Source organism: Pseudophryne corroboree, chromosome 6, assembly GCF_028390025.1.
Source record: "Pseudophryne corroboree isolate aPseCor3 chromosome 6, aPseCor3.hap2, whole genome shotgun sequence".
Taxonomy (NCBI): domain Eukaryota; kingdom Metazoa; phylum Chordata; class Amphibia; order Anura; family Myobatrachidae; genus Pseudophryne; species Pseudophryne corroboree.
Genome location: NC_086449.1, coordinates 560,238,350 through 560,251,771, shown reverse-complemented (window position 1 = coordinate 560,251,771; position 13,422 = coordinate 560,238,350). Strand labels below are relative to the sequence as shown.

Here is a 13,422-nt window from a genome sequence, read left to right as displayed (position 1 = left end):
TAGGTAATTTTAACTTTTTAAAAAATCATTCAGGTAAATCCCAAATTTAACGTAACATAAATTTATGGCAGAAATAGAGCACAGAGGAATTAATAACAACAAAAAAATTGTGTAGAATCTTTAAGAAAAGGAAGAACTTTGCACGAAAGGTTGATGCCCAGGTAGCTCATTTTCTGATTCGTGGCATAGAAAAGCAAACGCTTCCTCTTCCATTTTTCCCCTTTGCTGGCACTGTGTTGTACTTTTATTGCTATTTTTCAGTTCAGTTTTTGTAATGTTTACTTTTCTGTTACGCTTTGTTGTGTATTTTCTGTTAATGATATTTTAGTTTCATTTAGAAAAACAGAATCAAGAGGGGGAAAAAAACACTATTTTCCACTTTTAATTAATATTTTACCTATTGATAATAATTCTGTTTTTTTTTTTGTGATTTAAAAATAAATAAATAATTTTCTAGCCTTGAACTATATGTTATTCACTTAATCTATAGGCTGTTTTGCCTTTCATAAATAGCAAAACATAGAAAAAAAATCTGATGGCGCTAATGAAACTAATTATATATACCTATATTTGTAATAGAATAGGTCTGCAGCAATACCAAAGGAGGTAACTGCCAAATCTGCAAAGTAGCTTGTAAAGAATAAATTAAAACATGGATTGCGCTGACCTGTATCTATAAATAGCTAAATCCAAATATCAATTAAATAGTCTGTTGTATATGTAAAAATAAAAAACCCTGAAAATATTTATTGATACACAGAAGTTACACTCTATACATGAATTTACAGTGTTACAAAAGAGAAACAATTGTTGCACTTTGTAATGCTAAATATGCCACCACTGATGCTGCACTGTGGAAAAAATAAAATAAATGTCTCTAAAAAGTGCCACAATAATCTGCTATATATGCATCACATCGGAAATGTGTATAGAGTAGTTTTGTAATACAAATATCCTATTGGGAAATTACCTGTACTGATTCTCCAGAGGGGGGTTTACCCAATTGGAATAGTACCGTATATACTCGAGTATAAGTCGACCCGAATATAAGCCGAGGCACCTAATTTTACCACAAAAAACTGGGAAAAATGACTGACTCGAGTATAAGCCTAGGGTGGGAAATGCACAGTGCCGGGGGTTTTCATGCTCAGGGTGTCATGCTCGTTGCCAGGGGTTTCATGCGGTAGGTGTTATGCTTGTTGCCAGGGGGTAATGCTTGTTGCTAGGGTTGTGCCCCCAGTGCCACATATACCCCCAGCGACATATATCTCCCCACAGTGCCAGATAAAAACATGCCCCCGCTGCTTTGCCCCCAGTAGTTATGCCCCTTCTTTGACCCCAGTAGTTGTGCCCCCTCTTTCATTGCCCCCAGTAGTTATGCCCTCTCTTTCTTTGCCCCCAGTAGTTGTGCCCCCTCTTTCATTGCCCCCAGTAGTTATGCCCTCTCTTTCTTTGCCCCCAGTAGTTGTGCCCCCTCTTTCATTGCCCCCAGTAGTTATGACCCCTCTTTCTTTGCCCTCAGTAATTGTGCCCCCTTTCTTTGCCCCCAGTAGTTGTTGTGCCACCTTTCTTTGCCCCCTGTTACTGTGCCCCCGTTGCCGCTTACAAACACACAAACACACACTAAAACAATACTTACCACTGCCCCGCTCCTGCTTCCCAACCGCTTCTTCTGCTGCTGCGCTGCTCCGCTCCGTCTGTCCACCCGCTCCGTCTGGCCGCCGCTCCGTCTGGCCGCCCGCTCCGGCGCCCGCTTCCCGGCACCTGATCATCTCTATGGGAGAGACGTCATGACGTCTCTCCCATAGCAACGCCGCACAGACACTAGAGGTCAATAATGACCTCTAGTGTCTGTCCCTGGAGCTGGCTGCAGCGGACGCCCACACAGCCCACGGCGTCTGCTGCAGCCGTTGACTCGAGTATAAGCCGAGGGGGGCTTTTTCAGCATAGAAAAATGTGCTGAAAAAGTCGGCTTATACTCGAGTATATACGGTAATTCCTCTAATGGTGGGTATCACACAGGGTAACTATTCAATTACCCCTTTCAGAAGAGGACAAATTCCAGAAGCCAAGATCAGACCACTAACGCCACTTGTATCTGTGTAACACAGTAAACCCAAAGTGATAAAACTTGTAGCACAAGAAATCTGGATGTGCGGCTACTTCAGGGTGCCTTTGTGGGGTCCACTCTGTGATGTGTCAGTAATGCTAAGATAGAGCAGGGCAGCACTAAAGCAGTGTCCACACGAGTCTACACTGGCGCCACTTGTTATATAAATATATGCATTTGTTGGTAGTCGGCTGCCTTTACTGTGCACTAGCACTTTGTAGATGTTTTTGTAAAAAAAAAAAATCAATCTGTTTTCACTCCCAGGTTTATGTAAATTGCTGTTTGAAGAGGCATTTTAACAAATGGGGAGGGTGGGCCATGTGCAGATCCCTACCCGGTACAGTGCCTCCTCTATGCCTTCTGCGATTACACATTCTCTTCAGGGATGTCTTCAGAACAGAAGCAAATACAGGTTGAGTATCCCTTATCCAAAATGCTTGGGACCAGAGGTATTTTGGATATCAGATTTTTCCGTATTTTGGAATAATTGCATACCATAATGAGATATCATGGTGATGGGACCCAAGTCTAAGCACAGAATGCATTTATGTCTCATATACACCTTATACACACAGCCTGAAGGTCATTTTAGCCAATATTTTTAATAACTTTGTACATTTAAACAAAGTGTGTCTACATTCACACAATTCATTTATGTTTCAAATACACCTTATACACACAGCCTAAAGGTGTTTTCTCTGACGTCCTAGTGGATGCTGGGAACTCCGTAAGGACCATGGGGAATAGCGGCTCCGCAGGAGACTGGGCACAAAAAGAAAGCTTTAGGACTACCTGGTGTGCACTGTCTCCTCCCCCTATGACCCTCCTCCAAGCCTCAGTTAGATTTTTGTGCCCGACCGAGCAGGATGCAATCTAGGGGGCTCTCCTGAGCTTCTTAGATAAAAGTTAGTTTAGGTTTTTTATTTTCAGTGAGACCTGCTGGCAACAGGCTCACTGCATCGAGGGACTAAGGGGAGAAGAAGCGAACCTGCCTGCTTGCAGCCAGCTTGGGCTTCTTAGGCTACTGGACACCATTAGCTCCAGAGAGATCGAACACAGGCCCAGCCTCGGAGTCCGGTCCCAGAGCCGTGCCGCCGGCCCCCTTACAGAGCCAGAAGCAAGAAGAGGTCCGGAAAATCGGCAGCAGAAGACATCAGTCTTCACCAAGGTAGCGCACAGCACTGCAGCTGTGCGCCATTGCTCCTCATGCACACCTCACACTGCGGTCACTGATGGGTGCAGGGCGCTGGGGGGGGCGCCCTGAGCAGCAATAAAAACACCTTGGCTGGCGAAAATACATCACATATAACCCCCAGGGCTATATGGATGTACATTAACCCCTGCCAGAATCCATAAAAATGCGGGAGAAAAGTCCGCGAAAAAGGGGCGGAGCTATCTCCTTCAGCACACTGGCGCCATTTTTCCCTCACAGCTCCGTTGGAGGGAAGCTCCCTGGCTCTCCCCTGCAGTTAATACACTACAGAAAGGGTTAAAAAGAGAGGGGGGGCACAATTTAGGCGCAGTATACAATATATATGCAGCTATAAGGGAAAACACTTTTTTATAGGTGCTATCCCTGTGATATATAGCGCCCTGGTGTGTGCTGGCATACTCTCCCTCTGTCTCCCCAAAGGGCTTTGTGGGGTCCTGTCCTCTATCAGAGCATTTCCTGTGTGTGTGCTGTGTGTCGGTACGGCTGTGTCGACAGGTATGTGGAGGATAATGAGGTGGAGGCGGAGCGAATGCCTGTAAATATGTTGTCACCCCCTGCGGGGTCGACATCGGTGTGGTTGAACTTATGGAAGGATTACGTGAAAGTGTCAACTCCTTACATAAAAGGTCGACGACACGGAACAGCCGGCTACTCAGCTTGTGCCTGTTCCAGCGTCTCAAATGTCATGGGGGGCTCTAAAATCGCCCGCTACCTCAGATAACAGACACAGATGTCGACACGGATACTGACTCCAGTGTCGACATCGATGAGACTGGTGTACCCTCCAAATAGGTCCACCCGTTACAGGATTGAGGCAATGAAAAATGTATTACACATTTATGATTATACCCCAGGTACCACATAAAAGGGTATTGTGTTTGGTGAGAGAAAACTATTAGTAGTTTGTCCTGCATCTGAGTAATTAAATGAGGTGTGTGAGGAAGAGTGGTCTTCCCCCGGTAAGAAATTGATAATTTCTACAACGGTTATTGGCAGCGTACCCTTTCCCGCCAGAGGATAGGTCACGCGGGGAAACACCCCATAGGGTAGATACAGCGCTTACACGCTTATCAGAAAAGGTGGCACTACCGTCTCCGGATACGGCCGCCCTGAAGGAACCTGCTGATAGAAAGCAGGAGGTTACCCTATAAGATATGGTCACACACTAGGGCATTATATTGCGACCAGCCGTTGCTTCGGCATGGATGTGCAGTGCTCCCGCTGCGTGGTCAGATTCCCTGTCGGAAAATAACTATGGATAGGGACAATATTTTGCTGAAAATAGAGCATATAAAAGACGTGGTCTTATACATGCGTGATGCACAGAGGGATATTTGCCGGCTGGCATCAAAAAAATAAGCGCTAGGTCCATTGCCGCCAGACGGGGGTTATGGACTTGGCAATGGTCAGGCGATGCCGACTCGAATCGGCACATGGAAGTTGCCCTATAAGGGGGTAAAACTGTTTGGGGATAGTTTTTCAGACCTCGTTTCCACAACTACTGCTGGGAAATCGATTTTTTTGCCACAGGCTACCCCACAACAAAAGAAAGCACCGTATCATCAAGTACAGTCCTTTCGGCCCCAGAAAAGCAAGAGGGCTAGAGGCTCATCCTTTCTGCCGAGAGGCAAAGGTAGAGGAAAAATCTGCAACACACAGCTAGTTCCCAAGAGCAGAAGTCCTCCCTGCGTCCGGTAGGTCCACAGCATGGTGCTGGGGCTGCTCAGGCGGACCCGGGTACGGTGGGGGCCCGTCTCAGATATTTCAGCTGACAGTGGGCTCTCTCACATGGATCCCTGGGTCCTTCAAGTAGTATCTCAGGGGTACAGGCTGGAGTTCGAGACGTTCTTCCCCCCGCCGTTTCCTAAAATCTGCCTTACCGGCACCTCCCTCTGCCAGGGAGACGGTGTTGGTGGATATTCAACACTATAATCACAACAAGTGATTGTCAAGGTGCCCCTCCTTCAGCAAGGAAGGGGTTACTATTCCACAGTGGTTGTGGTACCGAAACGGTTCGGTGAGACCCATCTTGAAATTAAAATACTTGAACTTTTATATCAGAAGATTCAAGTTCAAGATGGAATCGCTCAGGGCGGTTATTACGAGCCTGGACGAGGGGGATTACAGGGTCTCCCTGGACATCAAGGATGCGTACCTGCATGTCCCCATTTACCCCCCTCACCGGGAGTACCTCAGATATGTGGTACAGGACTGTCACTATCAGTTCCAGACGCGGCCGTTGGAGTTGTCCACGGCACCGAAGGTCTTTACCTAGGTAATGGCCGAAGTGACGATACTCCTTCGCAAGAAGGAAGTTTTTATTATCCCGTACTTGGACGATCTCCTGATAAAGGCGAGGTCCAAAGAACAGTTGGTAGTGGGGGTAGCACTCTCTCGGGAAGTGCTACAACAGCACGACTGGATTCTCAATATTCCAAAGTCACAGCTGGTCCCGACGACACGTCTTCTGTTCCTGGGAATGTTTCTGAACGCAGACCAGAAAAGAGTGTTTCTTCCTGTGGAAAAAGCCGAGGAGTTGTCATCTCTAGTCAGAGACATCCTAAAACCAGGACAGGTGTCGGTACATCAATGCACACGAGTCCTGGGAAAAATGGTAGCTTCGTACGAAGCATAATTCCATTCGGAAGACTCCACGCAAGGACGTTCCAGTGGGACCTGTGGGACTAATGGTCCGGGTCCCATCTACAGATACAACAGCGGATAACCCTGTCAGCAAGAAACAGGGTGTCGCTGCTGTGGTGGCTGCAGAGGGCTCATCTACTAGAGGGCCGCAGATTCGGAATACAGGACTGGGTCCTGATGACCACGGATGCCAGCCTTCGGGGCTGGGGTGCAGTCACACAGGGAAGAAATTTCCAAGGAGATTTCGCTTCACATAAATATTCTGCAGCTAAGGGCCATTTACAATGCCCTAAGCCAAGCAAGGCCCCGGCTTCGGAACCAGCCGGTACTGATCCAATCAGACGACATCACGGCGGTCGCCCATGTAAACAGACAGGGCGGCACAAGAAGCAGGATGGCGATGGCAGAAGCCACAAGGATTCTCCGATGGGCGACCTACACCCAGGAGAATGGGGACTTCATCCAGAAGTTTTCCAAATGCGGGTAAACCGTTGGGAATGACCACGGGTGGACATGATGGCGTCCCGCCTCAACAAGAAGTTGAAAAGATATTGCGCCAGGTCAAGGGACCCTCAGGCGATCGCTGGGGACGCTCTAGTGACACCGTGGGTGTACCAGTCGGTTTATGTGTCTCCTCCTCTACCTCTCATAACCAAGGTACTGAGAATAATAAGAAGGCGAGGAGTGAAAACCATACTCGGGGTTCCGGATTGGCCATGAAGAGCTTGGTACCCGGAACTTCAAGAGATGCTGGCAGAGGACCCTTGGCCTCTGCCGCTCAGACAAGACCTGCTACAGCAGGGACCCTGTCTGTTCCAAGACTTACCGCGGCTGCGTTTGACGGCATGGCGGTAGAACACCGGATCCTAAAGGAAAAGGGTATTCCGAAGGAAGTCATCCCTACCCTGATCATAGCCAGGAAGGATGTCACCGCAAGACATTATCGCCGCGTTTGGCGAAAATTTGTTGCTTGGTGGGAGGCCATGAAGGCCCCGACGGAGGAATTTCAACTATGTCGATTCCTGCACTTCCTGCAAGCAGGGGTGACGTTTGGGCCTCAAATTGGGGTCCATCAAGGTCCAGATTTCGGCTCTGTCAAGTTCTTTCCAGAAAGAACTGGCTTCACTGCCTGAAGTTCAGACTTTGGTTAAAGGAGTACTACATATTCAGCCTCCTTTTGTGCCTCCTGTGACACTTTTTGGATCTCAACGTGGTGTTGGATTTCCTAAAGTCGCATGGGTTGAGCCACTTAAAACCATGGAGCTAAAGTATCTTGCATGGAAAGTGGTCATGCTGTTGGCCTTGGCCTTGGCCAGGCGTGTGTCAGAATTGGCGGCTTTGTCATGTAAAAGGCCTTATCTGATTTTCTATATGGATAGGGCAGAGTTGAGGACTCGTCCTCAGTTTCTCCCGAAGGTGGTCTCAGGTTTTCACTTGAACCAACCTATTGTGGTGCCTGCGGCTACTGGGGACTTGGAGGATTCCAAGTTGCTGGACGTAGTCAGGGCCCTGAAAATTTTATTTTTCCAGGACGGCTGGAGTCAGGAAAACTGACTCGCTGTTTATCCTGATGGCACCCAACAAGCTGGGTGCTCCTGCTTCTAAGCAGTCTATTGCGCGCTGGATTTGTAGCACTATTCAGCTGGCGCATTCTGCGGTAGGATTACCGCAGCCTAAATCAATAAAAGCCCATTCCACAAGGACGGTGGGCTCATCTTGGGCGGCTGCCCGAGGGGTCTCGGCTTTACAACTTTGCCGAGCAGCTACTTGGTCAGGGGCAAACACGTTTGCAAAATTCTATGAATTTGATACCCTGGCTGAGGAGGACCTGGAGTTCTCTCATTCGGTGCTGCAGAGTCATCCGCACTCTCCCGCCCGTTTGGGAGCTTTGGTATAATCCCCATGGTCCTTACGGAGTTCCCAGCATCCACTAGGACGTCAGAGAAAATAAGAATTTACTTACCGATAATTCTATTTCTCGTAGTCCGTAGTGGATGCTGGGCGCCCATCCCAAGTGCGAATTGTCTGCAATACTTGTACATAGTTATTGTTAACTAATCGGGTTCTTGTTGTGAGCCATCTATTCAGAGGCTCCTCTGTTATCATGCTGTTAACTGGGTTTCATATCACAAGTTGTACGGTGTGATTGGTGTGGCTGGTATGAGTCTTACCCGGGATTCAAAATCCTTCCTTATTGTGTACGCTCGTCCGGGCACAGTATCCTAACTGAGGCTTGGAGGAGGGTCATAGGGGGAGGAGCCAGTGCACACCAGGTAGTCCTAAAGCTTTCTTTTTGTGCCCAGTCTCCTGCGGAGCCGCTATTCCCAATGGTCCTTACGGAGTTCCCAGCATCCACTACAGACTACGAGAAATAGAATTATCGGTAAGCAAATTCTTATTTTAATACAATAATTGTAAGAACTTTGTGTATTAAACAAAGTTTGTGTACATTGAGCAATCAGAAAACAAAGGTTTCACTTTCTCACTCTCACTCAAAAAATTCCGTATTTCAGAATATTCCATATTTCGGAATATTTGGATATGGGATACTCAACCTGTACTCAGGCACCAGTGCAGTGTTTGGGGGAGGAAGGGGGGGGGGGGCACAGTGTAAGTCTGGGTGCATGGTGTTTGCACAGGTCTTTCCTTGCCCCATGCCCCATATGCACTGTATACTCAGCACACAATATAGATATGCCACTACCTATTAGTATTTACTGATCTATTTTTATCAGGTATTTTATCTGACTTCTTTTTGTGTGTATGTGTGTGGGTGGGGGGCCTTTTTTCATTTCTCAATGGGTTTTGTTAGTCCATAAAATGATGTAGAAATGGAAATTTCTGCATAATTTTATGGTTTAACAGCATAATGTAGAGTTAGCACAGAAAGACTGCGTAGGGAACATAATGTGACCATAGCAGCATAAACGCACCGTCTGGGCTTCCGCAGCGCCGCTCAATGCATCACCTTGGCTTGGAAGGGGTTAATGTTTTGTGGTGGGAGGAACGTAGAGAGAGGGTCCGAGGGGCTGATTGGCTGGATCATGTATAGGGGCTGGCCTGTCATACATATAGGCTGCTGACATGGTACTTCCTCCCTCTTTTCAGCTCTTCTCGTGGAACTGCTAAGTAACCCTCTTTTTATTATCACTTATATTAGTTACACTATTTCCTATTTCCTATCACTTTATTCCTTTTTTCTCCCCTTATTATCTTCTATACTCTCTCTGCTGTCCCTTTATCCTACCTTCTCCTAACTATTCCTATCTTCATTTTGCAGCTCACCTGCTCCCCTCCTTTCTCCTTACATCGATCGGTGCCATGTCTCGACCAAGGCGCAGCGCAGGGCTCCCCGCACGGGTTATGGACTCTGATGGTGTCCGGCCGTCATGGGGTAGACCCGTTGCGCCCGCTGCGCTGGAGACTCCGGCCGCGCGCGCCCGTGCCTGCCCTCCCGCGCTCCCCTTCGGCATCAGTCCCTGTCTCCGTCACCGCCACTGGCTGCGGCGCTAGACGGAGCGACGGGGGTCCGCGGCCGTCTGAGGCGGCCTGCCAGGGACGGGGTCCTGCCGTCCCTGGATCCGCCGCTCGGGGCAGCTGCTGGACGGGCTGGCCGCGTGGGGTTGGGAACAGTCTCCCGCCCTGCGCATCAGCCGCCCGGGGGGGGGGAGCCCATAATATATTGTTTCATCAGGAGGGCCACTACTGCCACGGGGACTACAGGGGCCCATATGAGGCCTGTTACTGCGCCCCGGGGACACGCTCGCTGGCAGGCTCCCTCCTGTGGCAGGGCGGGGCAACACACCCGCTCTGCCGCTGCGGATGGGCTGCTGCCGGCGATGGCCATTGTAGAAACTGTCGGCCTGGGGCGTGTCGCGTCCGCCCGCGGTGGGACGGGCCACCTGGCCTCTCCTGCCGTGGCTGGACCCGTGGTGCCAGCCCCTTCCGGGTCTGCTCGTAGGCCGCTTCGTACTGCCGCCAGCCGTGATCGTGTGGCCCCCACCGGTCTCATACGGGGCCGGCGTGTGACGGCGGGAGGCGAGCGTTCTGTCCCGCCCCGCGTCCGGATGTCGGCTTCCGTCGCTGCAACGGATAGCCCTCAGTCCAACGTGGAGCTGCCTCTTTCTAGTTCTGGCGATTCTCCGGTTTCTCCTCCTGGGGCTACTGCTCGGGATGGGAGGAGGTCGCGGCGCTGGTGTTTCGGTCGGGGGGTATCGCAGCGGAGCGGACGTGCCATTGTACCTGACAGTGAGGGATAATCGGAGTCCTTGCTCCCGACGGGAGGTTTGCGAACCTCCCGTGGGGCGCGCGACTCGCGTTCCGGGTCTGATCTTAGAGCCATTTGTGCCTCTGTCGTGTCGGCGGTGGCTCCCTTGTTATCCTCCGTACCCGGGGGACCGTGTTTGGCCACCGCTTCTTTGGAGGATAGCATTGCGCAATCTCTTATCCCGCTCCTGTCCTCTGGCTCGACGGTCGCCCCGCCTGCCCCACTCCCGGCGGCTGCTGGTTCGATAGGGAAACAGGGGAACATTGTCTCTCTTTTGTTTCCTCAGCCACGGACGTTGGGCCAGGAATGGAGTCAGTCGGCGCATCCACAAGTCGTACGGCAGCTGCTGGGACGGATGGAGTTCCCCCTCGTACTGGTGAGTCTTCATCGGACCCTGACTGGTCCAAGGGGAGCGCACTTTCCCCCCATAGTGGGGGGGATCTAGTACTCAGTCCCGCTCCTCTAGCAGCGGCAGCAATGCGCGTAAGGTTGCCGGCAAGCGCGATAGGCGCAGGCGTCGGGGCACGGACTCTTCCCTTGCCTCCACGTCCTCAGAGGGTGTCCTCCTACGACGACGGTTGGGACAGGGTCAAGCGTCGAAAACGGCGGCAGCAACGGCATTCAACCTCTTCCGCCTCGCACGTGTCGGTGGAGTCGGACTCAGTTTACTGCGCCAACACGACAGTGCACCATGGTCTCCGGCCCCGGGTCCGAGACTGGATCCGTAAGGGCCTATCTGTCTATATTTTGCTCTTACTAGCGATGCTCGTATAGCCTTGCTTTCAGCTAAGCAAAAGGGCCGGGGCAGCGAGGACGCTTTGCGCTCCTACCCGACTTGAGTTAGATCATGTTGATCTTAGCGGCGTGTTACTCAGAGACGCGCCCGGACGAACACATGAACATCGTGCGCCATCAATTCCTTATACACATGCTGTACCATACTTGGCGGCGTTACTACGAGGACTTCCGGCGCAAACAGCATGGGCGGCAGATCTATACCTTCGGTTAAAAGGATGTGGTATTGTGCTCGGAGCTGCTGCAGGGTTCAGCCGGTACAGCAGGAACGACGGGTTCCACGACCTGCCTCTCATTCTGCCGGCTTTTGAGGGGGTTCATTGCGCGCGGGGCATGGTTAATGCTTCGCTTTCAATCCTGCCCAATGCGGTTTGGGGCGGCGGTGTCGTATTTGTCACTCCTGCATCAGCTGTGGCGGAGGCCACGGGATCAAGGACTGCCCCAGTACACGGCACAGGGGTAATTCCGGCCCGCAGAGCCGCGCTCCCGCGGCCCCAAGCGCTGGCCACAGCCCCCACCCCAATTAGACTTCGGGCGCTCATACCCTGGCTGCGACGGTTCCCGTGGCCGGTGGACGCCCTATTCTTACACTCGGGTTTTCGCACCTGGTTTCCTCTTGCCGATACATGGACTGGCGGGTCCCGGGGCTAGTACGAACTTGCATTCGGTTCGGGAGTTTCCGGGCGTGCTCCGGCAGAAGGTTGCGGCTGCATTGTCGTTGGGCGGGATGATAGGCTTTTTCCGGGAACCCCCCCCCTTACTAGATTTGGTCTTGTCCCCCGTAGGCATGGTGCCCAAGCAGTCCGCAGGCGAATTTCGTCTCATCCATCTTTCCTGTCCTCTCGGGTCATCGGTTAACGAGGCTATCCCTATTATCAGGTAGGGTCGTTTACCTATCTGTAAGTTTGATTCGGCCATAGATGCCATTCGGTCGTTTGGTCCGGAGGCGGTGATGTGTGAATTGGACATCGCGTTAGCGTTTCGCTCCTCCCGCTGCACCCTTTCGCCTTTCGATTAATGGGTTTTCAACTGGATGATGGCTACTACATCCATCGCTGCCTCCCTGTGGATTTTTCTCTCTCGGGCGCTGACTTTGCAAGGTGCAGTTCTTTCCTCCGCTGGGGACTGCAACAGGCGATGGGCGAGCGGGGTATGTCGCACTACTTGGATGATTTTATTTTCTCGGCCCACCTGGCTCTGTTCGCTGCGTCGTCTTGCTGCGGTGGCCATTGGCAGGGTCCCTCCGCCTCCTTGTTTACCTCGGGATTCAGATGGATACGGTCGGTGGTCTCTGAAGGCTCCTTGGGGACAAGGTGTTGCGTCTTCACGATGGTATCCTCTATGGGCTCGCCGCGGGCAAGCTTACTCTACAACAGGCTCCTTCTTGGGCCTGTTTCTTTTTTGCTTGGAAGGTTATCCCAATGGGTAGAGTTTTTCTGTGGGAAATTGGAACGGGCGATAGTTGGGATTAGATGCCCTCATCATTTTCTTAGTTTAGCACTTGAGGGATTTACGTATTTTGGACGGATTTCTAGTTCGTTTCACCTCCTCTCTGGAGCTTTTCACGGACGTCTCTGGTGCGTGCGATTGTTGCTGGATATTTTTCCCATACTGGGCGCAGTGGCGCTCTGGCGCTATGCCCTGCATAACAAACAGGTGGTCTTCTGGTGCGACAATTTGGGCGTGGGTTTTGCCATCATTAGGCAGGAGTCCACATCCTTGCTGGACTGCGGGTCTTTGCGCAGATAGTCTTGCTATGCTGGGTGACCAACATTACGTTGCGAGACAAGCATGTCCCGGCCGAGCGCAACGAAATTGATGATACCCTTTCTCGCGGCGACTGGCAGTGGTTACGGCAGTTAGCTCCTGCAGCTCTAATCCAAGGGGACTTCTGTCCTGCTTCTGTGTGCGGATTGGAGGATTTAGCCCACAGGTCTTTGGCTCCTGCAACTTTTACGGCTTATCTGGCCGCTTGGGAGCGGTGGAATCGCTACCTTCTGGAGAGGGGCCATAGTGGGTAAGACCCCTCACAAGGCAAATGGCCCATAGTTGCATTGGATTCGGGATGTCTGGGATGGAGGCAGAAGGCCGATCCCATAACATCTGGGTAGCAGGCCCTCAGGGATGGTGGCAGAAGGCCGATCCCATAACACCTGGGCAGCAGGCCCTCAGGGATGGTGGCAGAAGGCCGATCCCATAACATCTGGGTAGCAGGCCCTCAGGGATGGTGGCAGAAGGCCGATCCCAGAACATCGGGGCAGAAGGCCCTCCAACATTTAGGTTATTATTTCAATTATAATTTTGAGATATTTTATTTTCATGAGCTGTCTGCTTTCTGCTATGTGTGAGAAATATTTCAACCGTCCCTTAGTTAGACAGGGAGTTTTTTCATCC

The 13,422-nt window shown here is 51.0% G+C and overlaps 1 protein-coding gene across 3 annotated transcripts in view; it reads left to right on the top strand.

Moving 5' to 3' along the window:
- CFAP54 (cilia and flagella associated protein 54) overlaps nucleotides 1-13,422 on the top strand; it is a 736,502-nt gene that overhangs the window by 265,435 nt on the left and 457,645 nt on the right. The gene's annotated exons all lie outside the window — the stretch shown is intronic.